At 42.8% G+C, this 13,756-nt stretch overlaps 2 long non-coding RNA genes across 2 annotated transcripts in view; one reads left to right on the plus strand and one right to left on the minus strand.

Moving 5' to 3' along the window:
* LOC134881611 (uncharacterized) overlaps positions 1-9,044 on the plus strand; it is a 38,526-nt gene extending 29,482 nt beyond the window's left edge. The window contains exon 3 of the long non-coding RNA XR_010168069.1: positions 8,370-9,044. This is a non-coding gene — a long non-coding RNA (uncharacterized LOC134881611). The remainder of the gene's footprint in view (positions 1-8,369) is intronic.
* Positions 9,045-9,889: 845 nt separating this feature from the next.
* Positions 9,890-13,364, minus strand: LOC134882052 (uncharacterized). The gene is made up of 3 exons (XR_010168113.1): positions 12,981-13,364; positions 11,867-12,046; positions 9,890-10,435 (listed from the first exon to the last, which is right to left on the minus strand). It is a non-coding gene; the product is annotated as an uncharacterized LOC134882052 (long non-coding RNA).
* Between the last annotated feature and the right edge of the window lie 392 nt (positions 13,365-13,756).

A 13,756-nucleotide genomic window follows, 5' to 3' on the forward strand; every position in this document is an offset into this window, starting at 1 on the left:
GTTTACAGACCCATTTAAACAGTGACACATTCACAGCCAAGGACTCTGTCTGTCAACACAGGGCTTCAAGTAATGACCTGATCATAGACAAGACACCTCTCAGCGCAGTTACACACACATCAATAACTCCCAAGTACACCAGGCATGCAGTCTCTACCCCAGAGCTAAAACAAACTCTAATAAACCCCAGGGAAACACACATTGCGATGATGTAAGTGTCGTAAAACACAATGTATAGCTCGTTTGATGAAATGTCTGGCTTTGCATTTAGCGGTAATGAAATAAACCTTTGCACTACCTAGTCAAACATTTGTAGCTTTAAGGGTTTGTATGCTGTGTTTATGTGATGATAAACTGTGTTTTATGTTGGACAACAGAATATAGGTCACCCTCGCACACACATAAACACATCCATTTCAGTGATTTCTGGAGAAGAGAGATGTATGTTCTTGTTGTAACTCTGGATACTTTTACACAAACACGTGGTAAATTGATAAACTGCTGTACACATACTTAGTAGAACAGAGTCTCTGCTCTACTACGGCTTATAAGAACCATTAGGTAAAATGTATAATAATAATCACAGGGGGATCCACTATAATACTTCGAGAAATACATCTGAATATTTTTGTTTAAAACTGTACCTTTTATAACATCATCATTCTTCTTCTTCTTCTTCTTCTGGTGCATGCTGGGAGATTTTGGAGTGTGAGCGGAAGAAAAGAGCGACGCTTTATACGTTACATTTTTCTGTTTGTGCCTGTTTATGGGTGTTAATTTAATATAGTTTATCGGCTTTAGGGTCTTTTGGTGGAGGTTTTGGGGGGTTTTGCAGGCTTCTCCTACCGGTGTCTCGTCGGCCGTCGTCTGACGCCATGGTAAATGGAAACTTTGCCAAACTCACGCGGAAGCACGGCATTAAAATATCAGCCGGCTTCCCATGCACTGTGGAGGACATCGGGCTGGCTGTGGGGGAGAAGGTCGGACACAGCAGCATTAAGGCCCTGGCGCGGATGAACAGTGCAGTCGTGATCTTCCTGGACCAGGTGGAGAAAGTGAACCGCGTTATCGAGACAGGCATCACGGTGAGTGAAATGTTTGTGCGGGTGCAGCCGCTGACGCTCCCCGCGACCAAAGTGGTTCTGTCCAACGTCCCTCCCTTCATAACTGATGAGTTCCTCAGGAGAGAGCTATCCAGACAAGGGAAACTTGTTTCTCCGGTGAAGAAGATGCTGTCTGGGTGTAAGTCTCAGTTACTGAAGCACGCGGTGTCCATCGCAGACGGGTCAATACTGAACAATCGGAACGCGGAGCTCAACCTCCGTTTTCACGTTAAAGTAGATGATTATGACTACGTGATTTTTGCAACCTCGTCAGTTATGAAGTGTTTTGGTTGCGGGGAAGAGGGGCACACCGTGAACGCCTGTCCGGGGCGCGGGGACTCGACTCCGCCTGGTCCCGATGTCACTTCTGCCTCCGCGGCGGGGCCGGCTGCGGCCGTTCCGGTTGTAGTGGAGCAGCGGGCGGCTGCTGCTGCTGAGGGAGGGGTGTTTCCAGCGGCGGTGGCCGTTAATGCGGCCGCTGTGGCGGTGGGGGGCTCCCCTCCGGAGGCGGCGGCTGCTGCTGAGGGAGGGGTGTCTCCAGCGGCGGTGGCGGTGGGGGGCTCTCCTCCGGGGGCGGCCGCAGCTGCTGACAGCGCCACTGCTCCGAAGCAGCCGGCTGCTGCTGTTGCTGTGTCAGACGGGGCATGCGGGGGTGTTGCACAGGGTGTGGGTGATGTTCACGAAAGGGAGGATGTGGTTTTGTGTAGAGGTGAGGAAAATCAGGTTGGTAGAGAAAAAGAAAAAAAATAATAAAGATGGTAAAAAAAAAACTAAAAAAATTGAGATAATCAAAAAATGGTAGAGACGGGTGAAGTCTGCGAAACACAGGAGGAAAATATGGAAAACGAAACGCTATGGTGAAAACAGGAGAGGAGAGGAAAACATGGGGTGAGCAGATGGAGATTGCTGAGATGGAGGATGAAGAGGTGGCAACAGCAATAGCAACAAAAAAAAAGACTGCTAATAAACGCAGAATCATACGGAGCCCCTAAGGTGACATGAAAAAAAAAAAAAAAGTTTAGTTTCATGTGCTCACGTGAAACTTTCATGTGCTCACGTGAAACTTTCATGTGCTCACGTGAAACTTTCATGTGCGCACGCAAAATATTTTCATGTGCGCACATGTAAGTTTCACGTGAGCACATGAAAGTTTCACGTGAGCACATGAAAGTTTTAGGTGAGCACATGAAAGCTGTAGATTGATGTAGCCTGGCCCATAGGGCTACTGGAGACAGTCAGTGAAAGAAATGACTACAGTACAGGAGTTAGTTGCGCTATATTTCAATCTCGGTCTTTATTATAAGGACATTGCTGCTTTGCTCGCAAGTCGTCACCATCATGTTGTTTCGATACGACATTTGAAAAGGATTCTAAAGTCGTGTAATCTGTTCCGGCGCCAGGGATTCAGCGATTTGGATCCGGCAATAAACTTCATCCATGAGCAGTTGCAAACATCTGGCCAGCTCCACGGTTATAGGTGGATGTACACTAAATGCAGGGAAAATGGAATCAAAATAAGAAAAGAGGATGTACGTTTAATACTCCGAGAGCTAGATCCTAGGCAGGCCCGTTTCTAGGATTTTGGGGGCCCTAGGCAAAGAAGTTGTTGGGGGCCTTTAAAAAAAAAAATTCCGCAATTCTGTGCGTTTTAATCACAAAAGAGGTCAAACATACACTGAAAAGTAGCCTTTATTTTTTTTTTTATTTCCTACTGAAACTGCTGCTTGCGGCCCTTGGCCTCAGCAAATGCAGACACAATCCCCTCCAAGTCCAAAGACCTGCGGACGTCACTCTCAATTGACATGAGTGCCAGTCCAGAGAGCCTCTCTTGGCTCATAGTTGACCTCATGTAATTCTTTATGCGCTTCAGAGATGAAAAGCTCCTCTCTCCGGAGGCAACCGAGACAGGAAGGGTCAGAAGTAGGCGCAGTGCAATGCTTAAATTGCTGTACAGGTCCAACAGCTTCTCACTGTATATGTAGTCCAGCATTTTAAATGGGCACCTGGATACTTCATCTGGAAAGGTGTGGACAGCAGAGTTGATCTCCAATGCCAAGTCGTCTGCATCAATATCATGGAGGGTTTGTTCCACTTTCCTGCATCTCTCATGCAATTTCCCAGTCTTGATTGTGGCCCTCATGATATCAATGCTGAACAGGAAGTCGTACAGGGCATACACCCCCTCCAGTCTGGAAAATCTGTCTTTTAGGCTGGTGATGGCAGTGTCAACCAAAGGCAGGAAGAAGTCCCTTCTGAAGGCCTCTTCTGGGGTCGATTGGGTTTCATCTGTACTCTCGTAAAGGAACTGCCTTTTCTTTTTACGTTGCCTTTTCTCAGGCAATTTCCTCTCAATTTCCAGATCTTCTGCAATCTCCATTGCATCCGTTTGGCTTGATGCAAGTCCATTTTCCCTGAAATCTTCTAGGTACTCTGTCACTCCCTCGGTTTCTTTTTTCAGTGTTTGCATTGAAACATCCGGGCTCTGGAGGAGCTTGCTCATATGGTTAACCTGATACAAAACGTTGTACCAGGTTATTGTGCACAGAAGAAAGGACCATGTTTTAAGCTCACCATGTAAGCTTTTTGCTGAGGACATGGTCTCTGAGTCCCCCTTCTCTGTAGCATATGTCTCCAGTGCTGACAGTCCGTCTAGTATTTCAGGTAGATGGTACCGCACTACCTTCACACTGTCAATTCGGGCCTCCCATCTCGTCCCTGAAAGTGGCTTAAGGGTGAGCTGCTTCACATGCTGCTTCAAAATTGCCCAGCGGTGCACAGAGGAACTGAAAAGGTTGTACAGTCGTTGCAGCATACCAAAAAAAGACATGGACAACACTGAAGACTTGGCAGCATCTGACACAACCAGATTTAGTGTGTGACTGCTGCATGGGATGCATAGCGCCTTGTTGTTCAGCTCTAAAATTCTTGCCTGCACACCCTGTTTGTGGCCCATCATATTGCTGCCATTGTCGTATGACTGCCCACGGCAATCTGAAATGCTGAGGTTGTGCTTCTCCAACTGGTCAAGCAGGATTTCACTGAGCCCTTTACCAGTTGTGTCTTCAACATGTACAAATCCCAAAAAATGCTCAGCAATAGAAACAGGTGTTTCACAGTTGACAATCCTGAGAACAACAGAAAGTTGTTCCTTGTGGCTGATGTCAGGAGTGCAATCCATGATCACGGAGAAGTATTTTGCTTTGTGCACTCTTCTTGCAATCTCCTGTAGGATTTTGTCTCCGACCAGCTGAATGATTTCGTTCTGAATGACTCCACTCAGGTAATGCACCTTTGTCTCTTTGCATTGTATTCGTCTGATGTGTTCATTCATTACCGGATCAAACTGTGCTAGGAGTTCCACTTGAGCCAGAAAATTCCCATTGTGGCGATCATACACGGTACTGGTAGTTCCTCTCAAAGCCTGGTTGCGTTCTGCCAGATGGGAAACTATGGCAATCACTCTCCGAATCACGCCTTTCCAGTGTTCAACTTCAAGTTGCATCAACTCCATCTGTCTTTGATCAATCAGTGTACTGGTTTGCAGTCTCCTCTGAAGGTCGTGCCACTTTTTCACATTGTCACAGTGCACCTTTGTGCACTCGTGTTTTTTTAGGCGATAGGAAAGGTTCTTCCATCCACCGTAGCCACAGGTCGTTAAGGCATTGTCACGCTCACGCTTCCCGAAAACAGTACAAGGGAAACAGAACACTCCATCTGTGTGGATGGAATACACCAGCCACGATCGATGTATATTCTCACCATTTTTCATGGTTCTTTTGTAACTGTCCTTGGTGAATCTTCGAGGAGGATTGTCTAAGTTTTGCGGGAATTCAATGTCCATGATTTGCACAGGTCCTTTTTTGACTATTTCACAGCGCATACTGCTTGTTAGGACACTGGGCCAACATCCTGGGTCATCACTTAATGTGGTGCTTGCAATACCTACAGGTACCCCAGTTCTGGATGGTGGGGTGGTCTCTGCCATGTCAATGTCATCTTCCTCTTTGTCCTCCTCATGAAGTGGAGATGGAGTTGATGGCACTGTTGAAAACATATAGTTGCAAATTAATTTATAGCACAATTGCCATGTGGTAAGTACAGCAACTAGGGAATGGTGATCTACTTGTATAATGCTTTAAAAAGAAAGGGTCATTTTAATACACTTTCATAGCACATGGGTGTTAGGTGATAAGTTGAAATTGTGCGGCTTAATGCACCTTCTGTTGAACCACTGCTGGGAAGTGGTGTGGACGCCGCAATGTTGTCTTCCACTTGCTCCTCCTCATAAACATGTGACGAAGACGATGTTGATGGCCCTGGTGCAAAAATAAATAAATACATAAATAATATTCTTTTTATTTATATTGCACATTTTGCATGCATTGATCTCAACAACTCAGTTATTCATTAACATTAGTGAATGTCCCACATATTTGAAATGTCCAGAAGACTCTGTGGGCAAGTGGAATGAATACACACAACTATGACTTGAATTAGAAAAATGTAAAGTCATTTTGATAACATCAAGTGTGTTGATAGAAGGCACTAATAATAGGTAGAAAAGAACGTTACCTTCAGTAGCACCAGAGACAACACTTGGTAGAGCGGGATGAAGAAATTTCAGCAATGCCCCTTGGAGAAAGAATAAGTACTGTATGATTAGCTTGGTTATTTTTCAAATGCTTTTGAAATCCTATCATTTTACAGTCTGATAATTGTGGTGAAATAGATATTAAAAGCATTACACACAGTTCCTACTAGGCGGTTTAGTGGCGGTTTCTATACGACTACAGGTGAAGCACTGCTTCACCAAAAAAAAGTAAAAAAAATAATAATAATAAAATCTTACAATAATCCCGTTTTCACTGGTTTGAAAACAGAAATACAGTCACTAAGACGAGCTGTTTTCCTGAAATCAATTCTGTGAGTGGCAACAGCGCCATCCCCGCACCCGTGGTGTGTCTGTGTGTGTCTGTGTACTGTCTGTGTCCCATAGAAAAAGCTCAAAGCTATCGGTACAGTTTTTAACGGTGGTCCAGTGGTATTTACAGCTATCATGGAGACCAACAACAACAAACAGCAGAATAGGTTTAGAAAAGGATTAATTGACACTAAAGTGGCTGTTTTCTTCATGTGGCTGATCTGCGCCGGGATGTTAACCGTTAAAATGTAAATAAAGTAAGTAAATCAACCCAATGGTATTCTAGCAAAATTATTGTAAACTCCCATGTTAATCTCCTATTAAATAGCTAGCTACTACAGGAATAACTATTTCACTGGTTGTCTCAAGGCTCTAACGACTGAAAACATATGTGAAGTTTATTTAGGATATTAAGAGGAATTAATCGTTGATCAATTTGGCCAGCTGATAACGTTATGAACTTATAGTGAAGTCAAAGGTAGCAGTTTAAGTTTGGTTAGCATGCTAGCATGCCAAACCACTGGTTCCTAGCTAGTCGTCGTTACAACCTCGCTACTCTAGCAAAATATGGTATACCCTGCCTGGCACAATTTTCATGTTGATTGTGTATATTCTACTTACCGGTGTCTTGTTTTCTTTTCTGCTCCTCTTCCCTTTTCTTCTTCTTTTTTTTGATTGCCGGAGAGATAATTTCGCTTCATTTTAATTTTTCACTTTTCACTTGCACTTGACGCTGTCGCGCTAATGCATGGGAAAGGGGGGCCCCCTCGAGCTGGGGTATTTCGACTACAATGTGTCGTTGCGCTTTTCGGACATCGCATGCTCTAGGGAGGCGCTGTTGCTGCCCTCGCAGTCGCAGCAGAGCCCTTCATATACAGATGACTGCTTATTATTATGAAGCTATTTAAAATCGTCATTGCTGTTGAATACATGACCTGTCTTATTGGTATGCATGTTGTTTGATTCATGTTGCATTTGTATCAGACTTTTCTTTGAATTTTGAAAAAAAAAATAAAAAAATCTTAACCTGTCGTCTTTGGGGGGCCTCCTCCTACTCGGGGGCCCTAGGCAATTGCCTACCATGCCTACCTGAACGCGACGGGCCTGATCCTAGGGGTGTGGAGCTCAGGGTGAGGAGACGGCTGCGTCGCCGCAACTATTTTGCCAAAGGGCCTAATTACATCTGGCACTTAGATTCCTACGACAAATTGAAGCCTTTTGGAATATGTATTAATGGCTGCATCGACGGATTCTCGCGTAAAATCATCTGGTTAAACGCGTTTACGACAAGCAGTGACCCCAAACTTATTGGTGGTTATTATATGGAGGCGGTGAAAAGGTTGGGCGGTTGTCCGAGGGTCGTCCGAGGCGACCGAGGCACTGAGAATGGCAAAGTGAGAGATTGCCAGCGCTTTCTTCGTCGAAACATCCAGGATGGCTCTGCAATTGACAGCTACCTTGAAGGGGCAAGCACGGCCAATCAGAGGATAGAAAGTTGGTGGGGCTTCCTCAGGAGAGAATCAATGGAGTTTTACATCTGTCTGTTTGCTGATCTGAAGGACCGTGGCTTGTTCGACGGTGCATATTTGGACAGAGGTCTAATTCAATTCTGCTTCATGGGCATCATTCAGGTGAGCTACACATAGCCTGTTACTGTAAACCGAGGCTGTCACAAAACACTGTTGATTACATTGTTACACACCTACAGCAGCCTAATAGCCGGGGGCTTGGTCAATTTGGACAAATAAAGGTCGGCCGGGCCGGGGTAATAAATCAGTCCACAAGCACTAATACACTCGGTGAAATAAAATAACTCTTCTTAATATTTCATATTGTTGGTTGGTCTAATAGCCTACTTTTGCCAATGAAACGTCGTTATCCTACACTCGGTTTCTAACACGTAGGCTATTATCAGGCTACTGTTCAATTGTGCCGGTGAAGTTGGACAGATTGAACGAAGTAGGCTAGGGTATGGGATAATGATTTCTGGTCAAGTTAAAACTGAAGATGCTTAAGCTCCAATGTAGCCTAAGTGGTTGATTATAGGCCTAACTGGATTTTCACTATTTAATGTAGCCTCATGGGAAATAATGTCATGATGTCTATGATTAGGCTTAGAACTATGCCTACTGTCGACATCGATCTGTTTCACCTAGTGGCCGCTCGACCTTAATACAGCCCTCTGGAGTGCGTAAAGGTGCTTATCAGGGGTGCGTTTCTAGAAGAGTTAGCAACGACAAGCTAGTTTTGGTTACATATTTAAACAAACCACAACAAAAAACCCCATGAGAATAACAAATGGCAAAAATCACTGAATTTCTTCCCAATAAACTTTTTTCCCCCAGGATGAGTTAGATGAGACTACCCGTGTGTGGGATTCCCATGTCATCAGGCCATCAAAGAATGACAGAGTGCCCAGTGGTCGACCCAGAATCATGTACCTGTTCCCTGAACTCCACAGAGCCGATGATTGCATTTCCCCAGTGGAAAGAGCCGATTTACAGCTTTGTCAGAGTAGCTGTACATTTCGACCAACAGTACCATGTGACACAGACATCTACAACATCTGCAACTTCCTGATGGTTGAATCCCAATTGCATCTTCCGGCTGATGCTTATCAAGCATTGGATTTGTATCTGCACTTAAGAAATGAAATCAGATCCACTCTCTAATTCCATCTACATGAAACACATCAACATTCCCCCGTCAGTATGTAATTGATAAATTATAGCCTACTGGCACTGTTAATTTGTCTGTTATGTTATGTGTTTTATGAATCTTGGTAATGTAGGATGTTGTGCTTTGCCCTCACATCAGTCATTAACAGGGAAATATGGACACAAGCGCAGCAAAGAAATGAGGCATGATACGAATGAGGAAATTGTAATCTTCATTTTACAGTATTTTGGATATTTTGAGTATGTTTACCATGTGAGGCTTCAACAAAAACAGCCATTGGTATTTGCCATTCAAATGTGAAACAAGTCAACGTGTGAAATGCAACATTTATCTTAATAAAAATCATTGTACACGTTCATGAACAGCAACAGTGTGTACTGTATTTAACTGCTAAATGCAAATCTGCAAATTCAACTGTGTTTACACAATATCCATTGTGGAACAATCACCAATCAAATTCATCACCAAATCAATCACCAATCAAATTCTGTGTCATTACAAAACAAACATTGACATTTCTTACATCCATTACAACAACTCAACAACAAACATTGATTGTCAGCAGCTATCTCATGTTTTAACTCCTTTAAGATTCACTTTTTAGAATAACATTTATGTGCGAATGAGAACAAATGTATCATTGTTAGAAGGGTGACAAGTGTAACTGTGTCTACACAATATCCATTGTGAAACAATCACCAGACAGTACACAGTCAAATTCTTGTCGAAATTCAGGGTATGTGCTGTAGGTACATGGTAATTCAAGTACAGCTCCACAAGTGTGTGCAACAGGCCTGCAACTTAAACCACACAATTTATTAAAAGTTACCTCAATTTTGTCTTTGCACAGCACAGTGGACCCTGTGCAGAAGCGCAAAAAGGTTTCTAGCTTCTTTTGGTCAATGCTTCTGACATATCGTAGTAGGTGGTTGAGGGCTGCCTGTTCCTGTGTATTTAAGGTTTCATTGGACGGTTTAATCATCTGTGCCACTTTCCTGTTGGTTGGTCTCTTAGACTTATAGAGTTCCATTAGGCGGCCTTTGGTTATGGGAGTTGGCAAAGCAGTGTGAATACTGGACTGGAAACAATCAATTATACATTTCGGCTCTTGAAGAAGAGCTTTGTGTGCCATTGTTAGAATGGTAGCCCTTAGGTTCTCTTTACAGGGCAGGCAGTGTGCGCCCATTCTTGAGAAGAGGTCGAGTAATTCCTCCTCATCACTCTCATCCATGTTGCCCTGCATTGCTTTTTCAATGCAAAGTGTCTCAGTCACTGATAGGAATCTGGCAAAGGACGTCATCAAGAGTTCTTCATCCACTGAGCTGACTCCTTGGCAGCATGCAAGAACAAAAGCTGGTGACAGTCTGATAGGCATGATACCGTGGTCCAAGTATCCTTTCAACCAAACTCTTCCAACTGCTTTCCATTCCTTCTCAGAATAGTCTGGTCGTAGTCTGGGAACTCTCTCTTCTTCCCCCTCACACTGTTCCAAGAAGTGTTCCCAGAAGGCGGAATACACCTCTCTTGACACACCATCACTGTCCACAGCTTTCTCATTTATTAACTCCATTTTCAGATTAACATTCAGTACTCTTGGTTCCATGAAGACATTAAGGACATCATGAACTATGTTTACTCGTCTTAATTCCACGTACAGGACTTCTTTTTCAGACTGATCTGGTGATGCTGTAAGACTGTTCGATGATGCAGGTCCATCGTTCAATGAAGAATGCTGCAATTTAAAAACAACAACAACAACAAACAATTAGATGAATTATTGATTGATTAAATAAGTTAGTTTACTGACAGAAAATCAATTAATGACTGTCAATACATGTTGACATTCAGTTTACCATACAGCAAATACAGCAATTTATCATACAGCAAAAATTATGATTATCGCCAAGGGAGAAGAAATAGTCTTTTCTGATTGGCAGGTAGGTTACAGCCTATTACAGTTTTTTTCATTTGTTTACACACAATTTTGAAAAACAGGTTTTTTTTAATCAAAATATACACACATTTATCCAAATGCCACACTCAAGTTGCATAATTCCTGGATTGTTTGCAAAATGACACACTTCAGTCAAAACATACACACTTCAGTCAAAACATACACACTTCAGTCAAAACATATACACATATTTGTGAAAATGCTATTAGTTTTCATTTAACAAACACAGTCCTCAATGATCATCAGACACTATTGCAGCCAGTTTCACACTGCTGTGATAAATGCAACACACATTTGTAAAAAAAAACTTCTTTTAGGAAATAGCATGTGCTACATTTTTGGCCAGACATTGTTATGTAAGGGATAATTTAGATGTCAAAAAATAGTGACAACCCCACAACATTCTTCAGATTAGTTTGAGATATAGGGAAAATGTACACAAATAGGTCTATAAACTTGCACTTGCACTGCACAACACTGATGCTGCAGACTGAATATTGAAGTATTTCTTTCAATACTTACAGAATTTCTTACCATAATCAGTTACAGTAATCAACTAACAATTAAATCAATGAAACAAATAAAATCTGTAGACAAATAAAAATGACTGCATAAAGTACATACACTTTGACTCTGAAGAACAACTTCTGTAAAAGCAACAAGACTGTATAGCACACCTGAGTGCTGAGTTTTCAAATTAGCACATGAGTGCTTCCACGCCTGGTGGATGTGATTATCCAATTCGTTCATTAGTGTTGTCATTGGCAGTCCAGGGCTTTGTAATGACAAAGAAGTAACCTCACAATCCTTATCTGTGTCTAAGGTATAAAAATGTGTGTAGAGTTTTACAAATCACTGTGTGTAATGTTTTGCAAAGAGGGTGAAGCAGATATTGTGTGTAATGTTCTCCTTGGAGTATAATTGCGCAAATTGTGTGGAATCTTTTATTTTAGTGTGTAAACAATCGTAAAAAACTGTAAGTAAGGGATAACGGCCACCGAGGTGTCCTGTTAAATGGAATTAATGAAAGAGAGGGAGGAAAAGAACTCCCACTTATTACACGGCTACTTTTGGCAAGTAGTCGTATAATAAGCGGGATAATGTATTGTCCGACCAGTGGACAATACATTATACCTTACATAAGAAATTGTATTTACATGACTCAAAAGTTTTCATCACCATTAGGAATAACCTTGTTCAACACTATACCTGGATATTGTTGAGGTCACAAGGATTCCAAAGAAGGGTGGAGTCTTCACCAATATCAGCAGAAATACTTCCAAACTGTGCTTCAAAGTCTTCAAGAGACACATTGATGGCAAGGGCAAGTGGGGAATCCACCTCATGACTGCACTGGTCTGTTGTTGATTGCCTGGTTGGTTCCCCTGTCTGGTAGTAATCAACCAAAAAAAAAGCAACAACAGAACAAACACAGAATTATCACCTAAGCTTACTTATAGACCTCTGAAGTTCGCCTACAAAAAAAAGCTACCATCTTTGCCCAAATAAGGAGATCCGGTATCTTGAGATTTTCTCTATGGGAAAATAACATGGGGATTTTGAATTATCGCACCTGTTTAACTCTCGCAGAGAGGAAGAAATCAGAAATGCTGACGTTTTGCTCTACACAGTTTTGTCCTCTGCCCTTGAGTGGATACTGTGAACTTCGTGAAGACGGCACACTTGTATCTTTGCTACCCCCAGAGCTAATTAAACTTGCCATAGGTAGCTAGCTTCAATTAACACCCGGATCTCGGTATATGGGCAAAGATGGTAGCTTTGGTTCCTTTTTGTAGGCGAACTTCAGAGGTCTATGCATGATCTGATTTAAGCTTTCAAGTCTACCATAACATAACATGTCTTTATGGGGGTTCCATCTCTGACACAGAATGTGATTGGGGAAGCACTGCACAACATATCTCAGATTGGGTCTGTAAAAATGTAGTAGGCTTAAATCTACTGGATCTTACGCTTTCATGAGTTCCTGGACTGAGTCAGTAGGTGCTGCATCTGAATCAGAAGATTTCTCTGGGGGATCCTCTTTTGTAGTTGAACTATTGGATGAAGCATGTGCCTAATACTCCTCTGCATTTGTGACCTGAAATAACCTGTTCTTGCATACCGTAAATCCTTAAATTGGGGTCGAGGTCTTTTATTTACTTAGTCTGCAAGCACAGGCCTTTATTGGGGCAGGCAGTGCCGGTTCAGCCCTTCAAGGGGCCCTATAAGCAAAATCCTGCCATTCCTACCTGAACTCTATGAGTCCCCATCTCTGCCATAACAATATGCTTTTAAACAGAATGTGGTTGAAGAGAGTGCCTACCTTCACTGGCCTCTCATCGTCTGAGGATGCATCCGAGAGCACGATTGAGCTGTCTTTATCCCTGGAGCACGTATAAACGCGAAGCATTCTCAACTTGGTCTTTTCATACAGCTGGTTTACGGTACAATCAAGAGGAAGTGACTTCTGGCTGAAATCACGAAGGTCAAACTCGAACTTCCCAATGGGTCCTTTGGCAGAGTGTCCGTCTGGGAAGAATAAGTCTTTGCCTATCTCTAGCAGCTCAGCCACGGTTACTGTTTTCTCCACAGACAAGTGCCGTGTTCCACCGCCACCTTTGGTTCGGACCTGGTGACACTCACCCTTCAGAACGTGAAGCCATCCAATTTCTACCCGCCGAGTGTCTTTTTCTGCGTATCTGTTGCCGATGGGTCTACGAGCTGTGTCGATGTTGATGGTGGTTCTTCCTTCTATTTTCCCTCGAACCCTGTCCATCAGGGCTGACTTCACGGACTCACTACTGTTTGTTAGAGTTCTTTGCCGACAAAATGCACGAAGAGCAACTCGGTCTCCATATGTGTTGATGTACTGTTCCAGCTCTTCATCTGACATTAAAGTTATAACATGTACGTCGATCTGAAAAATACGTGTGAAAAGACAAAAATATTCCAGAAATTAAGTCAGCACAGGCTAACATTAACTCAGCGAGAGCTAGCAAAGGTGGCTAGTTAGTATAGGCTATTGCTAACAGCCTACATTTAACAGTAGCCTAGGATAGTCGCAGTATTGGCATCTAAATGTCTAACGTTGACATTGAA

Source organism: Eleginops maclovinus, chromosome 19, assembly GCF_036324505.1.
Source record: "Eleginops maclovinus isolate JMC-PN-2008 ecotype Puerto Natales chromosome 19, JC_Emac_rtc_rv5, whole genome shotgun sequence".
NCBI lineage: Eukaryota > Metazoa > Chordata > Actinopteri > Perciformes > Eleginopidae > Eleginops > Eleginops maclovinus.